At 37.7% G+C, this 27,397-nt stretch overlaps 1 protein-coding gene across 1 annotated transcript in view; it reads right to left on the reverse strand.

Annotated features, from left to right (window-relative positions):
* LHFPL2 (LHFPL tetraspan subfamily member 2) overlaps nucleotides 1-27,397 on the reverse strand; it is a 114,651-nt gene that overhangs the window by 45,732 nt on the left and 41,522 nt on the right. Inside the window, exon 2 of the mRNA XM_054285141.1 lies at nucleotides 8,992-9,044. The gene's annotated coding sequence lies outside the window, so the exon portion shown is untranslated. The remainder of the gene's footprint in view (nucleotides 1-8,991; nucleotides 9,045-27,397) is intronic.

The following is a 27,397-nucleotide window of genomic DNA, read 5'->3' on the forward strand; positions in this document are numbered from 1 at the left end:
ATTCTTAAAAACATTCCCATGTAGCCTCAGCAAACAGGAGAAAAGTCATGCAATTTTCATGGCACCCAAAGCCTCAAACCCAGACACTCATCACCTAGGTGTTAGCAAGCCCTTACACAAGGCTTCTCAAATTACTGCTTCCTACCAAGACGTGAAACTGGCTCCCTTTAACATCTGTTAATCTAATTGGTTCCTACGAGCCCATAACAATTAAACCTGTTGTTGCAAGGAGCAACAGGGAAAGGGGATTTTATATATCCACAGCTGGGCTGTTAGCAGAACAAATGGACTGCATCTTACTCAAGGGCTCTCACCAAAATTCAGTTACTAAACTGTGAGAAAAAGAACAAGCCTCAGATGAAGCTGATGGCCTCAGCAAGTGGGCTGAGCTCAACATACTAATTAGCTGCTCTGTCACAACAGCAGTCACAAATGGGGACAAAGGCTGCCCCATTTCTCCAGTCATCAAATGCAACAAAGTTAGAAAAGGGATGTCTATACCCATGGCAAAGATGGATTGAAGAACTCATTCAAAGAGTAAACAGAATTTTTGCAAGATCTATTATGAAGTTGACAATTTTTGGTTAGCCTGTAATAAGAAGGAAAAGAATGGAACCAAAATCCTGGTTTAGATTCAAAATATTTTTTCAAAAGGGAAGTAATGCAACAGCTGAAGAAACTGAGCTCTTTACTTATGCAAAACACTTCAGTGTATTTCAAGTAGAAATAACTTTTTTTCCTGTAAGAAGAAGTGAAAATGGAACTAAGTAATAGCCAGCTCAATATCAGCCCTGGTCCCTTTTCCAGACATTTAAGTGCATCTCTGTTTACTCACAGCAGATTGTCACCCTCAAAAGGAATTTTCATACATCTAAGCAATGTGAATAAAGGCTTGCAGAGCAGGAGCTGTAATATAGTCAGTATCATTAGCCCACAGAAGAAAAGCAATGAAAACTCTGTAGTAGGTTTTGCAGATGTCTAAGCACAAACATCGTACACTCTGAGAAAGCAAGCAAGCCCTGTGGTTTTCTTGCAGTGTACCACAGTAATAAAGCTTATTTCTTCTCCTTTCTGCAGTCTAGTTTTAAAATTATTTAACAAAACCCCTCTCAGAAGTGTATTTGCTCTGTGCTCTCTGCTATACTTTCCACCCTGGTATTAAGCCCCAAAGCAGCTGGGCACAACACTGAATTGAGGTGACCTCATCACAACCTTCAGAAGTTCCTCAGAAGCTCCTGCAACAGTCTAACACTTTAAACACCTCACACTTGGGCACCTGAAAGTTTACTATCTCCCATCTTGGGGTGTAGGAAGAACAACTGTTATTTACTTTGTGGGAGACGGGGAATTAAGCTTTCAGCCTTTGTGTCCTTGCTCTCTAGCCACTGGCTTTCATTTTTAAACTCCTTTGCTTGCTATTCATCCCTTCTTTAATCTGCTTCTCTAACTTTCATCAGCCTTTGTAAAACTCCACAAAGTAAACTTTTAAAAACAGAAATGCTTTTAACAGAGGAGTTGAGACTTGATACTCAGAAGTGAATGCAGAAACTTCTCGTTTTTTCATGTGTACTATTTCCATGCATATATTTTCCAGAGTATTATAGAAGATCTATGTATCTGAAAACCCTTTTCCCCTCCCACTTTATGGGTGCTTCCTTAGATCATGACAGCTACAGACAACTCCTACATTCCACAACTTCAGCCAAGAAACAATTTCTTTTCTCTGATTATTGCAATACACTTCAAACATATAATACTTTGGCCATTTTGAATTTAACTCAGGCAACATTAGAAGGTTGCTCAGGTTATGTAGAGATATCTGATGCTTTAATAGGTAAAATTATTAAAAGTGTGCCAACATAACCAGATTACTTCTAAGGATACTGAAATACCTTTAAACACACAAAACTTCCGATAGGCTTTCCGTAGGTTTAATGTTTTGAGCTGCGCCTCCAGACGCATTTGGAAAAAAGAACGTAGCAGTCTTTCAGACTGACACACAACATGCTAAAAAATATTATTTTGCACATCTAATCCTAATTCCTATTTTATTACTGTTAGTTGAGCACCATCCTAAAACAGAAGTGATGAATTTTTGAAATAACTTGCTGAAATGCAGCACAGATTAGTGTGCTATTATTGTTCATGCATTTCCTTTAATAAGAAGGAACTATAACATAGATTAGTGATTAAAAGAAATAAAAATAAATGGGATAAAGGCTTCCCAAGTGAGAGTCGTGGCATCTGGTCCACTTTCTTTTGATTCACTTAGATTACTTAACATGCAGACAAAGCATCATCCCCTCTACATGACAGTCTCAGTATGCTAGTATTAACTCTGAGGTAGAGGTGCTCCAGCTGCCAGGAAAACAATCATTAAAAAAAAATACAGCAACAAATAAAAAGAACTTAATAACAACTATAAATGAGAATGCCAGGGAGGCAGACTTAAAAAAATGCTTTAATTGCACTAAATATAATGTCTTTACATATGCCCATGCAAGAGTATTTTATTATCATGCGTCCAATGGATTTGACAGTTTCAGGAAGAAATATGAGCAATAGTAGCCAATTTCATGAGAGAAATATGCTCAGCACAATCTGGAAAACTAGTTGGGCTTCAATGGATGTTTTCAACCTCCCTAATATAGAATTTATTTTTGCTCTTCTCAGATTCAACTTTTCCAATACACGAAAAAAAAAATTATCTGCAGGGAAAGATTTCTCCCTCATTTAATAAAATCCATAAATCTTTAGAGATTATAAATTTTTTTCAATGTCTACTGCATTAAATTTTACCCCCAAAAGAATCTTTAGGAAAATATTTATCTTCCTGTATGATTTCTATAAGAAGTGGATTAGAAAACAATGTGGTAAAGGACTATGGCAACCTTCTACAAGTAGACAAAACTATTTTGCTTTAGGGAAAAAAACAGATTTAAAGAGATATAAAAAGCACAAAACCAAAGAAAATAATCAGCCTACATTTGCTACAGCAGTTTTTGGTTTTTTTTAAATTACAGCAATATAGAATTTTATGAGGCTTTTAAACTATAATATTTAATATTTAGAAACAATAAAACACTTATTTTAAATTTTTCATGGGCATATTGAAGTAATTTAGGAGGCGTATATAGCATAAGATTGACCCACCTTTGGGCCAGGTATGTTGCCTCACCTCCTCCCATCCATTCTTCCCATCCATTACCTAGCACTGAAAGTTGGTAATGTTCTCTCACTGTGATATGGGCCTTGTCTCAAGTCCTTCTGCACTACCTAGCAGGGATCTGTGACTAGTGCTCTGAGGGAAGCACTACCCCTATGCAGAACTGCAGCTGCATGATCAGACCACAGCACTCAACTGTCAGGGATACCTTACTACATACATTAGTATATGTCCTCAATTAAGTTACATCCAGTATCTCATGCTGATTTAAAAATCAGTGAAGGAATTCTGGTGATTCCCTAGTATTCGTAACAAGTTCAGCCAGCAACCTTTGCTCTTTTGTAACAATCATTGAATGCTTTTTCCATCGTCTGCCTCTATAAATTATTGGGGAAAAATATATTGTATTCTTACACTCCAATTATGCAATTTTAGATGCATGAATTTGAACAGCCGTCAACAGGTTATTTTCCAGCTTGCTTAGAGGCTGTAATGCCTTCCTCCATTTAATTGCTTTGGGAAGTAATCTAACAGCTCCAATAGTTTAAAGCAATAAAGGCCAGAAGGATGTAAGAGAATTCCCCCAGGGGACATTGAAGAAAAATGGTAAGATAGCTTCAAGAAATGCAAAAGGAATTCATTATTTCAAGCAGCTCAGTTCTAGTTGGTAATAAAGTACTTGGCTCCACCATTGAGCTCTCTGCTCTTACTTTCTTCATAAAGTCTAGTCATCCAGGGTTGAAAGCAGGTTTCAATGAAACTGTTGGTGAGTTCTGTCACAATTTATATAGATTTCACTGACAGTTTCTCTTCAAGAATATTTATTTTCCCAGACATCATGATGGCCCTGTTTTTAAAAGAATTATTTGCATGCACAAAGATAACACATCTGCTTATCTCCAGACACATGTTGAGCATGCAACTCACAGATCCTGTACTTTGGAAACAAGTCAGTAAGCTGCAGTATGTGGTAGAAGAAAGAGGGTGGGGGGGAAGGAATAAAGGTAAAATGTAGTCTATTTAGCACATCTGAAAAATAAGCTTAAGCTCCTTCTAGTTCCAGCAGCTGCCTATAATGGAAAAAATGAAGACTGGCCGTTGCCAAAGAAGTGGGCAGTAAGAAATAACAGATGTGAAATTTCAGCAACATCATTGGCTAGGTCAGTTTCACAGATGCTTGAGAGCCAGGGTCCCTGTTTCGCTGCAGCATTCTCAGAGGCACACTTGCTTTTTCTGCTGCTGAACTGTTGTTCCTCCTGCTTAGCTGCATTCACTCAGTAACCTCGCCCATGAATGCAACTGACGGGAAACATCCATGTCCTCACAAGCATGTGTAAAGGCTCCTCACTTAAAGTTAGTCACTCCATTTTCCAAAATCATATTATTATTTCATGTCTCTCTTCCTTAGTCCTGTTCATCCCTTTTTTTGTTTCATGGAAACTTACAGTGAGTGGGGAAGACAGGTCCTTCAAGATAAGATCTTAGTACCTGAGGCTCACAAAGAAAGCAAGATCAAAGAAACCAATTTAATCTGTTTTGCACATTTTTCAGAGAAAGGGCAGTGAGTGAAAAATGCCCGTCAAAGAGTCAACTCCAATTACACAAGTAATTTTCAAGGACGAATCAAGTTTCTTGATGGAGTTTAAAGGGGAAATTATGAATATAAGGTCTGTAGAAACTATCACATCAAGAGCAGCTCCTGTCACCCAATTTGCAGGGTTAAATTGACTTCAGTTCAAATTAAAATAAAATGAAAGGTTATATTTAGGCATCAGAAATATGTCTGGAAATTGTAATGCATATAACAAAGATAACTGTTACTTTAGGAAAAAAAAACAATTAAAAAGTTGTATTAGAAAAAAAATACACCTAGTACCAGCAACTAATATAATCAGAACTGTAGCTAGGCTGCCACAACCATTATAAGACACTTTTCTGTTGAGTTCAAAATATGGCTGTAAAATGCAGCTCTTAATAAGCCTAGGTTTCCATGCTATGTTTCATCTGGTATATTTATTACCTGTTGCTGAAAGAAACAGCATCACTCTTCCCATCTACTTCCAGCTGCTTATTGTGGCTTTGTCCCTTTTGTTGCATCTAGTAATTTCTCAACCACAGGACAAGCCAGCATAGGTTCCTGATTTAGTTTTTCTTCACTGGCAGTTAGGGGTTTTTTTCTGAATCAGCTGCTTACCTTGAACTCACCTTGGGACTGGGAGCTGATGCAAGAGAGGGAAAGAACAGGCTGAAGTATCCCTTTTGGCATCAGCCTGAGTTGCACAAGACCAGATGCAATATTAAACCATGCTCTGGAAAACATTACTAGTTTTCTTCTTGTTGAAGAAATATTCAAGTGTTTTCAGGATTCCATATAATACAGTGAGTTTCTGAGAGCTAATGGGAAACTCTCAGAGGAAAAATTGTAATACTATAGCAAATAAAGGACTCCACAGGACAACAAAGCACAGTGACAAGGATAGAGCCTCACTATGTGGACAACAGGTTTTGCAATCTAAATCGACAAGAGAAGTAAGAAATTCATTACCTATCCTAATATGACTTAGCAGGTTAATAACAAAGGCAGAAGTCAAATGCAGGAGTTGGGACAGGCAGCTCTATGCACTACATCACACCTCTTCCTGTAGCAGCAATTGCTATTTACTCACTGCTTGTGATACGCCATCTCCATGACAAGAACCACACTAGGTTCCATTAATAATAACACAAAAATGAACCATTGCATTTGCTAATCCATAAGCAAATTATTAGTTCAATGTGGTCTACTCCACCTGAAAGTTCCCAGTGCCTTCCGAAAAACTTGAAAACGTAATATTTTTCTGAATCAGTAACATGTCCTTTATTCCCTCTAATGACAGACAAAATGAAAGAAAATGGAAAAAAGAATTCCAATTTTATTTTTGTTTCTATAAAATGGAAGTGAGGTGAAATTTGGAATTAGATTTTAGATTCTGGGTATTTGTTTTTTGTTGTTGGGCTCCACAGGGGGTTCACCGGATGGGGCAAACTTTTTTGTGATAGTTTTGTGTTAGGAAAAAGAGATACACAGGACTTTTTTGGTCTTCAGCTTTTTGTTTACTGTTATATTATCTAAAGTTTTGCATGCTGTCTAAACTAGACTCAGCATGCAGGAAAAATCTACTTTTGCTGAGTCATTTCACTGGAGTGTGGATTACCATCACCCATGATGTGAGGTCCTGGAAGGATCTTAGCACCCCGGCACTAAGAAATCACTTTTTTGCCTAATATTATATGGAAAACAAAAATAACTGGTGCTTTCTTGCCTAATACAATTTCAGAGTCTAACCATTATGTTTATTATAAAAGGCATTAATAAGCTTCTATCCTACTTATATTTCAACAAAAGGAGCACACACAAGTGAGGAACTATATAAATGCTCAAAAGAGTAGGCAAAATATTGATAATTTTATTAAGAGATTAGCAGAAGGTAATCTACTCCTTTAGAGTTTTATCTTAGTTGTTTATTTATTGCTTCCAGTAAAAAATCTTATTAATTATTTTGCTACAACTGAAGATTTTTATGCAAATAAGTGCTTAACTATTTTCAAACATTTCCCCAAGACAAATTATGCAATGCCTTTGAATAAAATGCAGACAACTTGATTTTGCTGTGTTCACAAGAGAGACAACATTATTTACATATTTTGTTATGAAGGAAAAGTTATCATTTCAATTTTCATTTAAACATATTAGATCCCCACAGTTAATCTTTTCCATTGTGCAGTTTTATCATCACCACTACACTTAACCCTGTATCCTGGTTTTCCACCTGCTGCTGCTAACAGTCACTCAAGTTGTTTTTTAAGTTTGATTATTAATGCACATGCTGTGTTTCTGTTCAGTTGTTAAGTGTCATAGGACTCCCCCCTTAGTTGGTCTGAGGCACATTATTATAAAGTAAGTTATATTATCTGTAACACTATCCAAAAAGCAATTCAAAAGCATTTAATAAGATGTGTTTGAATAAGAGTCTCTTCAATTCTTAAGCATCTCGTTCTTAAACAGCATCAAAATTGGAGAAAAGAATATCTGTATTTTTTTCTTGAATATAGATTTATGAACTGTCTATAATGCTTTCATTCCATCTGTGCACTGATGATTACATGGATACAACAGTTTAGTCCTGGTAATTGTCAGGCAGTGGAGGATGGGAGCAAGGGGCAGATTAAAATGTAGGCAAAAAAGAATTATCCATAACTAACTGAAAAACTTTAAATTGACTTATCTAGTTTTTCTAGTTAAATGCCAGCAGAAATAAAGAGGACATAATAAATACAGACCTACATGAATGCAAATATTCTAAACTGAGATGCCTTCTACGTTGTTACTAAATGCTAATTTTTGAAAGGGAGAGTAAACATACTTTTCAGAGGCCATTACAGCAAAAAAAGAAAATCAAAAAAATTAAGGCAAAGGCTTCTCACTGAATTGGTCACCAAAGTAAACAGCACATGGAACAAAATACATGGGTTCTAAACATTTGCTGCCAACAGCACTGAAATCAAACAAAATCCCTTAAATATGAAATATTTCACATAAGTTGGCTCTGCCATGGAAACCAGACAACTAGAAACATTACATTATTCCAAATAACCATCTCTTGATAAGAAAAAGCAGTTGCTTTTTGGAAGTATTATTTTACTCTTCTTCCATTGGTCTCTTTCCCCTGGCAGCCAGTGACAAGAGGAAATGGCTTCAAACTGCAACAAGGGAGGGTTCAGGTTGGACATTAGGAAGGATTTTTTTTACTTAAAAGGTGGTTAAGCACTGGAACGGGTTCCACAGGGATGTGGTAGTCACCATCCCTGGAAGAGTTCATGAAACAACTGCATGTGGTGCCTCATGTCCTCAGCTGATATGGTGGTATTTGGTAGAAGGTTGGACTCAATGATCCTGGAGGTCTTTTCCAATCTTAATGATTCTATGATTCTCTTCTATTATATAATTATTAAGTACAAGTAACACTGATTTTATCTGCATGTTTATAAGGCTCTCTTTGACAGCCTACACCTATAGACAGGGAAGTGCAAATAATATATTTATGAAAAGATTACAAAACTCACTTGTTAAAGTATTTTAAATTTTTAAAATTCTTTCTTAGATCCTTCTTGCAATCTTCTCTAGTCAAAATGATACATATTTGGCACACACAATGCAAAGAATCAGCAATAAGCATAAGAGATCAGGAAAATAATTTAACTTTACAAAGGATACCACAGTTCGCAGAGGTGGAGTTAGAAACTACAAACAAAGACTGCAGTTTAAAGAAAAAATAATTTGTCTTGTAAGCCGAATTCGATAAGTAATTTATTAACTTACTTCAGGTTTCTAGAGTGATATTCTATAATGATCTATTCTAAAATGGTATCTCATTTTATAATTGCTAAACGTATAAATTTACATTATTCTGAAAAGCCAATTCAGGCATCATTATTTTAATACGATAATTTTTGAAGCTACCTTCAAAAATTATCATTTTAATATATTTCAATATATAATTTTTGAAGTTACCACTTCAAAAAGTACAGGTAGAACTGTTACTTTAAAGTGTTTTCAAAGTCAGGGCAATATGAGGAGAGGCTTCATTTATCAAGAGCAGCCAATGAAACCATCTCCTCCTCTCCTTCTTAAAATTTCTGCTTAAATGCTCTGGACAGGAACTTGGTGCTCAGCAGAAAATATTCAAAAGGTATAAACTACTGAACAACTTTCATCCTTCTTTTGCAGTAGTAAAACTTCAGCATGTGAAAACACAGAAAATATGATCAGAATTTCATTGACTCACCACTGTTCCAAATCCTTAGGTCTTAGTCAACCACTTCAGACACCTGGCAATACCTATAGAAAAAGATGATGTAAAACATAAGAAACATACAAAGACGAAAACATCAAAACAATATTCATGATTAGTATTGGTGGCTGGAATGGGAAAAATTGTTCTTGTAAGAGATTATGTGCACATGGGTAATGTTTCACTACACGGCCATTTTTGCTTGGCTAGAAACGCAGCTACTCTAGACATCACTCCAGCCACGAAGGCACTAAGAAAAAGCACAAACCCTCGACTTCAGGAGGGTAGACTTCAGACTCTTCAGGGATCAGTTTGGTGAAGTATCCATGGGACAAAGCCCTGGCTGGGAGCAAGACCCAAGAAAACTCACTAATATCCAAGAATCACCTCCTCCAAGCTCAGGGACCATGCGTCCCAACAAGAAGGAAGTCAGGCAGAAATGCCAGGCCTGCATGGATGAACAAGGAGCTTGCAGACAGACATAAACCAAAGGGCAGAAGCAAGTACAGGTAGCCTGGGAGGAATATAGAGAGAATGTCTGAGAAGCCAGGGATAAGGCTAGGAAAGCTAAAGCCCTGATAGAATTAAACCTCTCCAGAGACATGAAGGACAAGAAAAGCTTCTTCAACAGGTATGTTTGTGATAAAAGCAAGATGGGAAAATGTGGTTCCTCTGTGCAAGGAAACAGGAGATGTGGTTACCCAGGACATGAAGAAAGCTGAGGTACCCTGTAATTTTTTTGCCTCAGTTTTCACTGACAAGTGCTCCAGCTATGTTGCTCGAATTGCAGAAGGCTAAGACATGGAACTACTGGAGAGGGTCCAGTGAGGGACTACAAAGATCCTCATAGGATCATAGAATATCCTGAGTTGGATGTAACCCACAAGTAGTGTCCAGCTCCTGGCTCTGTGCAGGATAATCCCCAAATCACTCCACATGACTGAGAGAACTGTTCAAACACTTCCTGAACTCTGTCAGGCTTGGTGCTGTGACCACGTCTCTGGGGAGCTTGTTCCAGTGCCCAGCCACCCTCAGATTGAAGAACCTTTTCCTGATATTCAGGAAATACAGCTTCATGCTGGTTTCCCATGTCATACCACTGCTCAGCACTTATCCATTTCAGCTTGTGTGGAACTTGTAGACTGCGGGGTTATGGTTAGGGGACTGGAGTATTTTTCTTCTGAGGAAAGGCTGAGAGAGAAAACACACACTGTAGGACAAGGACTATAGGACAAGATCAGGTTTGCAACCATCCTCAGGAACTGAAAGTGCACATGTCCATGGAACCTAATGGTGCAGAAGTCCACGGGACCTGACAGAGTCAAAGAGTCAGTCAAAGAGTTTCAGTCAAAACTCAGGTCCAAGTGGAAACCAGGGCTGGTGTTCCTCAGATGTTGGTTTTGGGACCACTATTGTTTAACATCTTTGTCAGGGACATGGACAGTGCAACTGAGCACACCCTCAGCAAGCTTGGTGATGTCACCGGGCTGTACGTGGTCAAGACACTAGAGGGAAGGGATGACATCCAGACAGAACATGACAGGCTTGAGAGGGGAGCCTGTGCAAACCTCATCAAGCACAAGAATGATGCATCCTGATGAGCAAGAAATTGGGCAAATGGGGCTAGGGACCTGCACAGATAAACAAGGAACTCCTGTCATTAATCACGAATAAGCAGGAAATACACAGGAGATGGAAGCAGGATCTGGCCATTTGTAATGAATATAAAGGGAGGCTGTTAAAACTAAGTAGAAATGACACAAGGAAAGCCAAGGCCCACCTTGAATTAAATCTGGCCATTGATGTCAAAGACAACAAGAGGGACTTCATCAAATATAACAATAACAAAGAAAAATTAGAATTTTGTGGTCCTGTTGCTAAATGGAGGGAGGGACCCTAGTAACAGAGAATGAAGAGAAGCCAGAAGATGACATTTCACTGAATGTCTTCTTTGTTTCATTCTTCACTGATAAGACCAGCCCTCAGGGTTCTCTGACCCAGGATACATGGGTAAGGCAATTCTGGAGTGAAGACTTTCCCTTGGTCCAGGAAGATAGGGGTAGAGACCACATATGTAAACTTGACATCCACAAGTCCGTATGTCCTGATGGGATTCATCTACAAGTGCTGCAGACATGACTGCAAGGCTGCTCACAATGGAAGAAAGCGAATGTCAACCTAGTGTTCAACAAGGGAAAGAAGGAGGACCCTGGAAACTACCAGCCAGTCAGCCTCACCTTGATCCCTGGAAAGGTGATGGGAGCACCTCATTCAGAAAGGCTATCCACATGGGTGATCAGGAATAGTCAGCATGGATTCACTCAATTAAATTCTCCTTGACCAACCTGATTGCCATCTTTAATGAAACCAGCACCTGGAGGGATGAAGGGAGAACAATGGATATTGTCTACTTTGACTTCAGTAGATTTCCTTACATGAACTCAGGGATGTGGGCTGGATGAGTGGACCGTGAGGTGGAGCAAGGACTGGCTGAACAACAGATCCCAGAAGGTTACAATCAGTGTCACAGAGTCTAGTTGGAGGCCTGTCCCTAGTAGTGTCCCTCCAGGTTCAATGCTGTACTGTTTAACTTCATCCGTGAGTTGGATGAAGGGGCAGATGCCTGATTAGCAAATTCACTGATGATACAAATCTGGGCAGTGTCCAATACCTCTGAGTGCTGGACAGGCTGAGGCAGCTGGGCCTGCTCAGCCTCGAGAAGAGACAAGTGAGAAGGGACCTCATGAATATCTATCAGGATCTGAAGAGAGGTATCCAGACAATGGACCAGGCTCTTCTCAGAGGCACTGAGTAGTGGAACAAGAGGCAATGGGCAGAAACTGATGCACAGGAAATTCTACCTAAACATGAGGAAGAACTTCTTTACTCTGTGGCTGACTGAGCACTGGAGCAGATTGCCCAGAGAGGCTGTGGAGTCTCCCTCATTGGACATAATTTAAGAACTGCCTGGACACAATCCTGTGCCATGTCCTCCAGGACATTCCTGCTTGTGCAGGGAGAATGGAACACAGGATCCACTGTGGTTGGCCCCTTCCAACAAAATCCATTTCATGATTCTGTGACCTTCTAGCAGACTTCCAGTACCTGAAGAGGGTCTAAAAGAAAGTGAGAGAGTGTCTTTTTACCATGTAGTGATAGAACAGGGGGGAGAGGCTTTAGACTGAATGAGGACAGGCTTAGATTAGATGTAAGAAAGAAATTGACTGTGAGGGATTGACACAGGCTGCCTGGAGAAGTTGTGGATGCCTCAATCCTGAAATCCAGGGCTTTGAGAAACCTGGCCTAATAGAGGATGTCCCTGCCCACAACAGGGGCTGGAAGCAGAAAACCTTTGAGATCCCTTCCAACCCAAACTATCATCCTGTGAACTTATGATTCTATGAAGCAGTGACACATAAACTAAACACACAAAAAAATCACATATTTTTCTGTTCCTCTATTCTACTAATGAAGTATACCTATCAAAATCTGAAAATACATTTAGGATTATTTGTATATTCTGTGGCAATTTATAGTAACACTTTAAAATCAAGTATGACTTAGGAAGAACTCCAAAAGATCCTAAACCGCTGCAATTAAAACCTGACCAACATAGCCTGGTCATTCCAAAAATGTACCTATAAACTTCTGCCACTCTATTTCATGGAATTAAGTAAGGACAAACACAAATTCTTTGTACCTGAGATGGACAAATCCCTTGGAGACATTGGGCACTGGCCACCCAGGGCACACTTCCTGAAACAGAGCTGGGGTCCAGGCAGAAAGTGGTCTAAACACAAGCCAACAGTTTGCCTTGGCAACAAGGAAGGCCAAAACCATCCTGGGATATGTCTACAGGCTAAGATCCCACTAATAAGCTATTATTCACCTTCAGTCAACACTTTCAAAAACATACATCTTGAACAGTTTTGTATCCCCACTAACAAAAGGCAATAAATTAAGGAGACAAAAGTAAGGTTAGGTTGATTCAGCAATATTGAAATACAGAATTTCCCATGGTAATAGCAAATCCTGCACTTTTTTACATTCATCAGGACAAGATATATGAAGAACCACCCCTTACATAAACAAACAAAGTGAGTCAGAAAGTCAGTTCACTCTTACAAAGAGAGATAATCTGGCCTTGGTGAAGATGGTTTAACAACAGAAAAGCTGGTGCAGAACTTCCAACAAAGTGTGCTTCTGAGGACAAAGGAAAGTATACTAGAAGCTCTGCAAAGTCAAACATAGCTTAAAATGGCCTCTGAATTCCTGGCACATAGAATATTCCTACAGGAAAAAAAAAGAAATAGCATCAAAAAACACCAACTGACTGGACCAAGCAGCTGTGATTTCTTCAGCTTTTCTGTCTCAAAACCAGTTAGCACAGCAATGAAAACATAGCAGCATTAGCAGAGGCAGAGACTATTTTCAGGAACAAAAAAGGCCAAATTGTTTTACTTAAACTCAAGTACCAAAAAATGCAGGATCAATTTTAAGTACACGTAAACACACCTAATTGTCTGAATAATCCATCAGGCGCTGCTTATAAGGAAAAATTCCTTGTTTGGAGTCTGAGCTCCCTAAAAAATAGTACAGTCAGGGTAAGACAGGATCAGCCCACAGAGGAAGCTGTAGAAAAGCCTCTCTTTCACAGAGCCATCCATCTGCCAACGGCACAGCAGTGTTCTTCCTCACGTGCACACAAAAACTCAAAAATACTAAAACTTTGGAAAAAGAGGAAAGTAAGTATAATATCTTAAAAGTCTCCTTTTTGTCACCACTTTTGTGACAAAGCTAACAAGAAGAAATTCCACACACCTTCCACCATATCCCATCACCACACAGATTCTTCCCTTATGTTGCAAAAGGCCAAATCCTCCCAAACAAATCAAAATGAGAAAAACACATGTATGGTTTCATTCTTTCTCTCAGGAGGTCTTACAGATTTTGCAATAGCTCAGACAGATTTCTAGAACAGCTGGCAAAACCACATAAAATCTGTTTCTTCCTTTCTACTCATCTAGCTGTAAGTTTGATTGCATTATCTCTGCCCCTCCAAAAAAGGTGGAAACACCACATTCTTAATTTTTAGCTCCTTTCTCATTTGCAACAGATAAATGTCTTAGTGTAACTAAGAGAGAAAGAGTCTCTGTAACAAGCTGAGCCATTGATTTAAAGTTCTCTTATTTATAGCCAACAGGAGAATCAAATAGACTGGATACTGCTAAGAGAACACAATGGGTTTGATAACATTCCCATGTCACATACCCTGTCTTTGTACACAGTAGGAAGTGGGTATACTTAGGCTACCCAGCACAAATACAATAAAAAAAGAATACAGATATATCTGCTGTATCTTAAAACATCCTTTTCAACTAGCTTTTTCTTGAGATATATTACTGTGTGATACTTCCATGTATTATATAACGGCAAGTACTGAAATCAAAGAAATATTTGCTTACTTCAAGAAGGTTTGTATGACCAATTATGTCACTATGAATAGAAATAATGCATTCAATGGGTCCTTTGTCTTTTGCTATCAATGCAGAACAACATAAAATGAAATTAAAAAAAACAAGTAGCATTTCATAGGCGTCAATAAGGCTACCTTCAGAAATAACAGCAAAACAAGAAGGACAAAGTATGCTCTTTATGGATACCCTGATAGTAGGTTAAAAAAAACCCTCAAGTAACAGTGCCCTCTAAATTAATGAGAATGCTAAACACCATAGGAGGATAAAAGCTAAAGATATATAACAGATTTTTTAACATTTCTTCTCAGGCTCATTATTTTCTATTTCACACAAATATACAAAAGAAAAAAAATCCAGTTTTCCTTTTTCTATAATCTTCCTAATTTGTTCAATCTACATCATGCTACGTATCTGTCTGTATGTAATTTAAAGCAAATTTAAAAGAGTCATAGAGAGCAGCCTAATTTACAAGCTGTTTCAAAGAGAACAGAAGAAAAAAATCCTATTTCATACTACAAAAATATTTTCCCCTAATGCACCTGTCCTGAAGTTTACACTTAATAAAAGCCAGATGTACTTCTAATACACTGATCCCTGTTCTTAATGCCAGTTTTCCCAGTGCACCACCTTTACCAAGAAAGCAGCACAGCATAGTTTTATACATCATTAAAACGTTTAAACCAAATAATACATTTTTTATAATCCTAGCAATTCTCACAATACCAAGCAGAATAAATGCAGAAGCATTAAGAGACCTGCACTGCAGATGAAAGATCCCTCTTAGTCTTTTACCTAATACAATAACACTGAGTGGTAAATGAATCAAATCACATTTCTTAAACAAGCCAGTCATTACCAACCAAAGCAAAAATATGCAAATTCAGCTTTAGTAAAGTTATTATGTAAAATTTATTTTGGCTTCTAAAGTTTGTTTCAGCTAAGCATAAATCCTTATTTGAAATTTGTGATATAGAACATCAGCCATGAGCCTGACCCCACATTCACTGAAGTCAGTGGGAGTTCTCATCTTTAGCATTATCCATGAGGATAAAAGGACATAAACTGTTTATTTTAAAGGCAGTGTAAAAGCACTTAACAAGTTCACTTTACAACATGCTTCTTGAGTCACATCTCTGAATCACAGGGACTACAAAGCAAAATGGCAAGTCCCCCTTCCACAGCTGCCCCATGAGTTACACCACAGCCAGCACTTCGATCTTCCTCGGTACAACCCTCTACCCACTCAAGGCAACCTAAGCTTTGCAGCACTAGCTCTACTAAGTACATCTACAGCCACTAAAATTGTTCTTTGGCTCCGTTTTGGTCACAGAGCTGCTCTAGGTGGCCACCACAGAGAAGAACCAGACAAGAAGTGATTCAGAAAGCAGCTTCCCCCTGAGGCCAGCACTGCCTGTTGCCTGCATGCAGATGATGAGAGGAACAGGTCCCATGGGCAGCCCAGCGACCATCAGTCACAGGCAGGCTCCAGGCCAACACCACAGCAGCGGGGGCTGGAACAGGAACATTGGCAACACAGCTCTAACACGGACTGATGGCACCAGGCTGGGCTGAAACACACTTCTGGGTCCGCAGGCAAGAGCACGGGCAGGACCCAGGGGAGGCTGAGTCACAAGAGCGCCCTGGAGCCCTGACATGCGGTTGCTAATCAAATGCTCTAACCAGTGGCATGCTCCTTAGCAGTGAGCTAAAATCACTTGGCAAGCCCAAGCCATTCTTCCTAAATGTCAGCTGGCTTAATAAGTAACAATTTTTGATGAGTATTTATTAGCATTTGAATTACTGCTCCCAGATTACCACACGCTGGCCTGCAAAATCCTAAATTTACAAACAAAGCTGTCTTCTGGCAGAAGTGAAAGAGAATGTCGCCAAGGGAGACAAGTTAGTTCTCTTTTCCTGAAGGTCTAGAGGTGGCAACTGCAGAGTTTCATTACATCATAAGCAATTAACAAATTATTTTATTTATTCTGTACCACACATGCTCTTCAAAGCAACAGCTGCATGGTTTTCTTTGGTTTTCAACATCACACCTCCTGCTCCAGCCAAAATTATAGTCAGAGTATCATCACAGTGATGTGACTATTACAAATCAATGAAACAATTATTAGATGGGCCAAATTGCCTGATAACATTCCTGCATTTTCCAGTAATGCTGCATTATGACTGAATTAGAACCCATTTGTTTTGTGGTTTCATCCTAAAAAAAAAAAAAAAAAAAAAAAGGCTTAAGGCACCATCCTCCTCTCCCTCCAAATAAAAACAGACCTGCTTTAACACTTGAGCTTTCCTTACATTTGGGACATGATATCTAACAAAGCAACCAAACACAGAACTAGGGCCCAACCTAATGAGACACAAGCTGTTAAGAGTTCTCAAAATACAAATTCAAACTTCTCTATGGCGTCAGGAAAACAAAATTTTATGCATATGTTCTACATCGAACTAACTTCCACACCTTCTTTGCGGTTTTCATCTACATTGAAGCAACAAAAATATACACACAAACAGTAGTTTATCAAACCAAAGCACCCAGAGGTATAACCTGCGACCTTCTTCCATTGAAAAACTGCTTTTTAAACCTGAAAGACTTCAGTGATTCATGCAATGATTTTGTTAAGTGACAAAATCTTGAGCTTAGGCCATTCATAGTTTATCTGGTCATTATCCACCTAACACACCTATCATGCACTCAAGACTTTAATTCAAAGCTAAAAATATTACATATTAATCACACATTAAACTGTAGTCACATCTGCTACAGCTGATGTCCCAGAACCCTTCTTCAGTCTTGTAAAAAAACAAACCTCAAAATCCAAAACCCAAACCAAGTATAAGTAAAACTAAATGAAGATGAGACTCTGAACAACATTACACATGCATTTGTTGAGCATTTCAGTAAAACCATGTTATAGAAATGAAAATCCTTACTCAAGTACTATCTGCCCCAGTTTTCCAGCTCTAGAGGACACTCCGCATTTTCTGCAGACTCCGAAAGTCCTGAGCCATTTCCATCCAGCATACTTTGCCACCTGGACCTTACAAACCCACTCCTCTGATGCTTACCCGAAAAGAGGAAATAAGCAAGCCACTGCCTGGTAAGTGTTAAAGGGCATATTTAATCTGCAGATGGAAGAATTAACTAGCCCTGGGGATGGTGGGAATTGAAGAGCAACTAAAAAATACATTAACTGTGGTTTTGTATACCGCAGTGATTTTTTTTTATGCCTTTTAAATTTTTTTCATCTTAAGCTTTTTCTGAAGCAAATTTACTTAAAACACTACTAGAGAAACAATATTTTCAGAAATGTTCTGGCAATACAAACAGAAAATCTAGGTTTAGTTTTTCCTGCAGTCAGTAATATCCGCTTCAAAGACTGTCACAGTATGCACTTTGTAAGAACTTATAAATATTATTTAAACTCCCTTAAATATTTTAAAAATTATTATTTAACATCCATTTCTGAGTACAACAGAGATATAAGCTCTTGACCATCTGAAAGAGCAAGATTTTGACAGCAAGAAAAAGAGCAGAGATAAGAAAACTCTCTAGTTCTATGTCAGAGGCTGATGATACGATGAAACAAATTCACAAAATTAACAAAATTAACGAATTAACAAAACATAATATGGGGAACAGTACAAGCATAATAAGTGAACAAACTCCCTTGCTAAAGGCCCGCTCATGCAAAGATCTTTTTTTTAGGTGTATTATCATACCTCCCATTCACCTCTCAGCAAAAACATACTAAAGAGCTTGAAGGTGTCTCAAATCCCTCTGTCAAAACCAAGACATGCAATCTAAACCCATTTAAAATATTCTCAAAATATTACTCATCAAAAATCCTGTTTCTCACTTGAGTTTTACTAGCACCATATAGACCTTTTATCTGTATCCCAGGCTTTTGACTATTAAAGGCAGAAGACAACTACTTTTCTACTTTTTATTAAGTCTTGATAATGCACACAATGTCTACATCGACAACATCCACTAAGTCATGTTTAAAGAACATGAAATACTTAGCCACATATTTCATTCTAGACAAAGGCTAAAAAACAAGATATGGGGGTATAAAGATGTTTATTTTGAATGTTATTATATCTTTTTTTCCTTCTGCAAAGCATATAAGCAAAACAATATCCATGATAGAAAGTTATTTTGAAAGAAAACATGAAAATTTAAGGTCAGGCAGACCTCCCCAAAAACAAAGAAAAGCAAGAAATTCGTCAGTTCACAAAGAACAAGCAAAACAGCCCTAGGAAATCGATATGAAAGATTTGTTTAAAGAATATATAAACTCTGGTCTAAGCTTCATAGATGTCTCCAAAAGTCAAGCTAAGAGATAACATGGCTCTGCAACACAACAAACATTTCTGAAAGTTCATTCTGTTCTCTCCACCTCTCAAAACACTCTATTTTGCTATCTTAGTAGGAATTAACATTTTAATTGGCTTTGGCCATTTGCTCACTACCAGAATAAACATAATGATGAACCTGATGGTGAGGAGTTAAGGAACAGCCAATGACGCAGTTAGGTGGAGAACTCTGTGGGAGGCAGTAAAATGCATCATTACTAATCTCCTCAAGCCCTACTTAAAGTTTTGGGGGCAACTCTTTTGTTTTCAAGCCAAAAACCATACACAGCTGAGTTCATAGCCTTTTTAACCTTTCAATATAATATAAGGCTAAACATCTAAGGGAGTTTGAAAACTTTCAAGGATCTACCATTAACCCTGAAATATGACATAATCTTGTCTGCTTAATCAAGTTCATCAGATTTAAGAAGTGATAAATTTATTAGATTCTCTCTTCACACTCCCACTCCCTTTTATTTTGAAGTGTCAGTAAGGAAAATTATTTCCAGACTACACGGGATCAAGTAACTGAAAATAATCACATGTATGTAAACTACACATTTTAATAACAGATTCAATTTGGCAGCAGCAGAAAATGCAGATTCCCATGAGGAGGTACTATTTTTCTAGACCTATACTTACTTCAAAGAGGGCAATCACACAAGGAACAAATATCAACAGTTCTTTTTCTATGAGTTTTCTTATCAAGTGGGGAAAAAAGTATTTAAAAGAAGAAGAATCCAACAATTCCTTAGGTCTGAGTGATCTTCTAATGCACTGATCCAAAATAAGAACTCTGTAAAGTTGAAGCCCTAAGCTTCAGAATCCCCAAATAGAGATCCTTCCTCCCCCAAAACTAGCCTTCTGAAGTATTTATATGAGCTGCCATTTTAAGTGATTTTTCCAATGAATGCTAAGGTTTAGAACACAACATGAGGAGGTTTTCTGACATAATTGCTTTCTTATGGTTTTCCAGCAATTGAACATGGACTTTAAATCTCTTACAGGCAAAGCTGACTGGTTTAAGTTATTGTTTTTGAGAGCACACAAATGATATGCAACTACTCTTCAGTATTCTTTACAGCATCAAAAGAGGTCTCAAATAAATGAACATTTAACATACATATACAATCTCTCTTCCATATCCATCCACACAGTATAGGCCAGCTCCATTCAGATGGTCCCCTAAGGTTTTGGCTCTCTAGAAAGAGTTAAATATCTGAAACAGACCCTTGTCATGTTCATATATTAGTACTGTTTGAAAAAGGGCTGTTCAGAGGATGAACACTGAGAACAATGCAAATTCTCCACTCCATGCTCAACTAACAAAGCATGCAATCAGTTCCCACTGAGTTCCAGTTCATTTTGTGTCCAGATGTAAGTGATTAACAGTACATTGTTTGAAACTTAATTCCACATCTGTTCTTCTGTGGGACTTGGAAAACAGATGAAGTTTTCTGACAATTGTTTGCAGAGTAGATAATTGCAAGCATGTGCAAAACATCATGAGTCTAAGAAGCTTTTTTTGCTGAATGTTTTTGTTGCTTTTCTAAGTGAGATAAAAAAGTAAGATGCTCTCGGTGGAAATGATTAATACATTCTTAAAACGTCATCATCTATAACTAAGAAGGCAAAGCAAAATTGAGACTTTCTTCCTAAAGATCATCATTTCACATCCCAGTATTCCACCCAGTCAGCAAAAATTCATTTTATGGCCTATTAGGTAACTTTTAAAAGTTATGCAGAAGTGGCAAATTCCCGCAGAACTACAACACACAAAATATATTGTTTTGTCATGAAGCACTGTAGTAGTGAGAGAATGTTCTGGGGCTATAACAGTATGACAGTCAGCATCTTTTGAACATATCACAAATTTAAGTGATATGGCTGAATTTTCTTTTGATCCCTAGAAAATAGATAAGCACAGAAAGGAAAACTAGATAGCAACTCTTCACTGTCTTTTCCAAAATAAGTGCAGACAACATCAAAGCATATTGGGAAATGTTAGGCTCATGAAGGCACTTCTTCTATGCAAGACACAGTTATACTGAAGAAATCTGCCACAGTTTCCTCTGGATGCTTAATTCCATATTTGCTCAAGAAATGATGGAATAAATTACAAAATAAATGATCCACTGATAGACATTAAATGTAACAAGTGCTTCCTCCAGTAAGTCCTCAAGACGAAGAGCAGTAGAAACTATGAAAACATTAGTCCAAATTTCCTCTGTATTTTAGGCAATTGGCCTAATACTTCTACTGACCAGACAGTTCTAACTGCTTTATTTATGGTCTTATGATGTCACCTTGGACCCTCATCTGACCTCCATATATAACAAGCACAAGAGTTACATTATCTACACTGATTGAGAAAAATTCACAGGGAGGGCTCAAGGTAGATGAAAGACATGTTTTTTAAAAAAGATTTTCTAATTAATTCTGGGATTAAAGTAAACTGCCAAAACTAGCTTATTTTGTTAGAGCAGTGTGACAAGGCTGTGTGTTTGACCCCGTAATGGGCCATTCACTGAAGAGTTGGACTTGATGATCCTTGTGGGTCCCCTTGCAACTTAGAATATTCTGTGATTCTGTGAACTATTAGTTAGTTATATATAAGAATGCCACTGAGAAGGGCCAAAATTTCAGTTTAGTCACACACAAAGAAACCAGATACTGCTGCCAAGGGCTACCATGATACTGTGAACTTCCAAATACTTGGTGTTTTATTAACAGGGCACATGTCTGAGAGATGGAATTAGCTCACATTGGAAAAGGTGTTTTCAGACTTTTCTATACAATCATTATGATTAAAAATACGGATGAAAACAGAAGCTCAAAAACAAACCCCCAAAACCCCAACCCAAACAACCAAACAAAATCATAACATTTTATTTGTAAAATAAGAAAAGTCATTATTTTGAGTTCTGTTACACACACATGTATGCATGCACACAAACACACTCCCCAGTACTGGTGAGAGTGAAAACCAGGTTAAACTTGGGTAGTTCCATGTGGCCAGTGTGTCACAGCAGATGAAGAACAAGAATGAGAAACAGAGAAACTTCCTAAAATCTAAACAAAGAACAGGTGCAGAAGAAAACGAGTTCAAATAACAGAATCCATATAATTTATGTAAAAATAAGCTATTCTGATAAGGAAAAAAAAGGTCTGTCTTCTATAGAAAAGGACAGTGATGGGTCCTAAAAGTATTCTGCTAAACACAATTCCTGACACTACTTAATTTGGACAGCCATTTAAAATGCATATGATAACTAATTACACGAATTAGAAGGCACAAAGAGGATGCACTGCATGTTATAATTATAAATTCTCATTTTCATTATGTAACTTAGAGAGTATCAGAAAGGCAAGATTTATAATGCAGAGCATGTGATCAGACAGCATTGTGCTTTCAAAGAAATGTTTCTAACAAATCTGAATTAAAGTCACCACAACACTAAAAGGACAGGCAATGTGGCTTCACTAAAGACTAAAATACAACTAATATCCTTAGTTATACAGAAAAATTAGGCAGGTTTTGCAGATACAAATGCCATGTCCATCAACAAACTGCAAACAATAATGACTCTGAGTTTCATTCTATGATTATAAATGTGTTTATGTAAAGAAATCACTGAAGGCTTTCTGAGGCAAGTGAAGATCAGACATGTTATTAACTGTCTGCAGAGAGTATCAGGTGAAAAAATGAAATTCTCTGCTACACATACAATCCTGCTGATATCAGAACAGCACCAAAGCTAAGCATCCATGCTGATGAGTTAGGCATCAGTCCCATGCAAGTCCATTTCAGCTGTTGGGAAATGTTCCAAGGAAGGGTCTTCATTCTTCCATGTGCTGTGGGCACTGAAAGAGAGACACTTATATTTTTTTAGTTTGAGTACCCTCTGCCAACATAATTTCCTAAAATACTACTGCATAAATATAAGATATACATGCGTATGTAAAAAAAAAAAAAACCAACAAAAAAACCCCCAAAAAGCACCACATCCCCATATTTATACCCAAAAGGCTACAAGCACGTCTACTTTAAAGACTGTTATAGGACTTTTCTCCAATTGTGACCAAAAAGCTAAACAAAATTCAATACACACACGAGTCCCATGGGTCCCTCCCACTTTGTCCTTCTGTAATCGTACTAAAAGCTTGTCTGGAGTCTCTCCCTCAGGCATCTGGAGTTGACACTTCTCCTATTTATCTAGCTAAAGAAAGGTCCCCTGCTTCTTCCCTGCCAATACCATGAAGAATTTAATGTATCAGCAGGGACTCCAAGCTTGAAACTCGATCCACTATTTTCATAAAACGATTCACAGACTTACACTAAGTTTTTTGACTTAAGAGCAAAGGATTTCCATAGAGTAATTTGGGGCTAGTTTAAACCATTCATGTTTCCATCAGTGGGGGAGGGAGGAAGAGGACCATAACATGCGGCCAAATTGATTTTAACATCCTGAGACAGAAAATAAATTCCTATTCAAGTCCCTTCATACCTTCTTAAAAAATCACAGCAGCTATTTAATGACTCCTGTGAAGTAAGGGACGAACATAAAGCAATAAAAAGCAAATTGAGGAAATAAAATAAAATGGGAACCAAAAAATATTTTGTTTTTACTTTATAGGAGGGAAGACAGTGGTTTGGTACTTAATTTTACTCCATACCAATACAATGGTATGGTATGGATACATACCATAGGGATAACAATAAAGAAAAATCAATGGAGAACTTGCATCAAAGGAGCACTAATGTGCAAAGCTGAACCAATTCCCCTTTTCATATCTACAAAAGATGACAGGTACTCAACACAGAAGGACATAATATTCTATCATATATACTGAGGAACCTGTAGGCCGACTTCACTTCTATTATACCAATAAGTAAACTGAACAACAGCAAGGCTAGTTATTCTAATTTTAGGATTTTTTTGAGAATGGAGCACTACTTTGACTGAAAAATTGCTTGCTTGTGCAAAATGGCATCTTCAGTTTCTTTGAAACTCTAAAAGTCTTCAATTACCACATCAGCCAAACATCCAAATGTGTAAAACATGGAATCTACTTATATTAAAAAGCCTTATCCCAGGCTTTCTGAAACGGATAAAAAATTTACAGCAGGTTTTCTTCCCGCTATTTAAACAAATAGAAGATGATAGCTCTCAAAGATGTGGTTCTTTTTGGCCACCAGAAATCAGAGAGAACAGCTAATCATCTATACAGAGTCTTAAATAATACTAAGTCTCCAAGAATATTAAACATCTTTTTAATTGATAGGGTACCCACCACTGAGATCCTAAAATCTAGTTTCATCTTCCAAATTATGAATCAAAGTCACTAAGATATCTCAGAGAGTTGGGATTCATAAATATCATTTTTTGATTTTTAAGGAAGAAGCAGGTTGTTATAGAGACTACTCTAGAAGCACAGCAGAAAATGAATGCATCACAGGACAAAAGTCTTGGTTTACATATAATGATACATTCACAAAAATCTCAGAATCACAAAATAGTTAGAGATGGAAGGCAGCACTGGAGATCACCTTGGTCCAGCCCCCCTCCCCAAGTAGGGCCACCCAGAGTATGGGACATAGGAACGCGTGGGTTTTGAATGTTCCCAGAGAGGGAGACACCATGGTCCTCGTGGGCAACCTCTTCACTGCTCAGCCACCCTCAATATAAAGAAGTTCCTCCTCATTTTGAGGTGGAACTTCTTCTGTTTATTTCCACTTGTCCTTGTGCAGTATCTGGGCACCACTGAAATGTCTGGCACCATCCTCTTGGCACGTGCCTTTAAGATATCTATGTGCACTGAGGCGATCCCATCTCAGTCCATGCTATTCTAGACTAAACAGGCCCAGCTCCTTGTAGGAGAGATGTTCCAGTTTGTGGCCTCTACTGAAGCATAAGGATTGAGGATGGACATTGGAAGTACGAGCCGCCTGTAAGAGGAAGACAGTTTTCACTAAGAGGAACTATGTGTCTTTACGAGTCATAGGCAGGATAGCCTTCACAAACACTGAATGCCCAGAAAGGATACCAATATGCTAGAGTAAACACTGCCAAGTTTCTGCAACTTTTTCCTATTTTCTGGAAACAAAGTTCATCCATTTAAGATTCTCCACCCAGGTGCAGTGTTCAAGCTCGCAAAACTGCAAGTCATTTAGAGGAAACGCTACTTTAAAAAATTCAGTCATTACACAGTATCTTCCTTTCTTTGTCTTCTGAATACGATATATCTGCAATATTTCAGCACTTACAAGGGGCTTATAAAAAAGAGGGAGAGTGACTTTTTACACAGGCACATAGTGATAGGACAAGGGGAATGGTTTTAAACTAAAAGAGAATTTTAGATTAGATGTTAGAAAGAAATTCTTTCCTGTGAAGGTGGTGAGGCACTGAAGCAGGCTGCCCAGAGAGGTTGTGAATGTCCCATTCCATGAAGTGTTCAGGGATGATGCTTTCCGCAACCTCGTCTAGTGGAAAGTGTCCCTGACCATGGCAGGGGGATTGGAAATAGATGATTTTTAAAGGACCCTTCCAACTCGAAGCATTCTGTGATATTTCTGTTAAAAATACTTTGGATGCTAAAAGTGCTTTTTGAGAGAGACTAGTCATAAGCACATTGATGAAAGATTATATTTAATCTTTATAAAACTCAACTGAACTTTAAAAAGAGCCACAGAAACTAAATAATGTTAATTTCTAGGTGTGTATTTCAGGCATTTGTAACATTTGTCTCAGATATTCATGTGAATTAGCATCACTTACAACAGGTTATATATAGTACATACATAGTTATCTGCAACACATGTTCTTCTGAAAGACTGTATTTCTAAAAGGAGGGCTTCATCTCTTTTTTTTAACTCTTGCAGCCTAAACTGCTTTTAATGAAAGACAAGTAGGTTTGGATGAGATGACAGCATACATTGCTATTATGCTTGGCTCTCACATCTCTGTGCCTAATATAATGGCTTCCCACAGACTCAACAGGAGCATCCTGCTCCTGAAACAAGTTGTTTTTTTTAATTAATAGAATCAAAGATTAATTAACTAAAGGTTACTTCATTTTCTGTAATCATCAACATCATTGTCTTTCTAAATAACACTCAATATTTCTGCAATCACATTACAATCAAACTCCAAAAATATTTGTATGTGATTTTAAAAGTCTAATCAGGGAATGTTCTTCCTGATCACTTCGGATTCCTCAATCATTCCTTCTCACAATATTAAAAGTCCATTAAAGTGGACCAGAAGTAAAGAACCTAAGAGTCCACGGATGTAGTTTCACCTATCCTTTAGTCATACTTGGGGTTTTTCTTCATACTTTGAGTAATACTAAGATGCATATCACATTTGGCTTAAAATTTATTGCCTACAATTATCAGCTAGCAAGAATGAAATTCAGAGGTAGCTGCTACTACTGAACAAGAAAAATAGAAACCTTCTCTTTCTGTATCTTCAAAATCAGAAGCTCTGTGGAGCTTTTGTAAAATTATATTTATTTAAAATAATGTTAGGCTACAAAAAGCAGGTTCTTCCCTAAAATAAGTTTTCATAATTTTCAGGTTTATCTTAGCATTGCAGCCAAAATTATTTTTATTGAATTTTTGTTCATTTAAAGCTTTAATTTAATTAATAGTGTTAACTACCTACCACTGAACAATTAAATTACTAACATTCAGTGAAACTACTATTCTGGTGCGACTTTTTTGATCAAAGACTATATTGTAACACCACGGTCTGCCTGAAAGGCACAGCCCTGCTTACTGACAAATTTTCAGAGTTTTGTTCAATGTCCACTTGCATTCAAAGGACTGAATTGCCAAGACAATAAACTGATGAAGAAGAGTGAGCACAATGGACAGCCCAAGAGGCGCTGTCTGATGATGACCCTGGAAGATATTCGGATCTTTACACCTGTAATTCTGTGATCCAACAGTATGTGGACAAGACTTAAAGAAGTTCTTAATAGCAATGAACTCGTTGGATACAAATGCAAAAATGCCTTTCAGACAGATAAAATCTAATCTGCAGTACTAAAGAGCCTGTGGCCCAACAACTCATCTCTACACCAACAGTCTGGTCATAGACAAAAAATTCTGTTTATGTTTCCTTTCAACTCTATGGAAAACATCCAATTCTTTGGGAATCTTGTCCTAGACTGATAGGCTACTCCCATCTTTCTGTCTGTATGAAAAGACAACCTTGTTCAAAAATTCTTTTGAACCTTAACTTTGGAGTAAAGTTTTTCAATTTGTGGCACAGATTATTTAAAGTGAAAATGACATAAGGTTATTTAGCATTTAGAAAATTATTTAAAAAATAGAATGAGAAGGAAAAATACAGTGGCAGAATGTGTTTCATTATTTATAAAGGCAAAGAGAAGCAAAAATCCTTCTCTTTAATCACCAATTTCATGAATATCTATATGAAACAAATTGAATGCTTTTGTCTAGATTACAAAACAATAGTCTTTGTTATAAAATTCAGCACAAGATCATAATTATGCTTAACACTTCCAGCAGAAGAATGGAACAA

Source organism: Melozone crissalis, unplaced genomic scaffold, assembly GCF_028551555.1.
Source record: "Melozone crissalis strain CALT ecotype California unplaced genomic scaffold, PUWL_Pcris_2 ptg000005l_1, whole genome shotgun sequence".
Classification (NCBI taxonomy): Eukaryota; Metazoa; Chordata; class Aves; order Passeriformes; family Passerellidae; genus Melozone; species Melozone crissalis.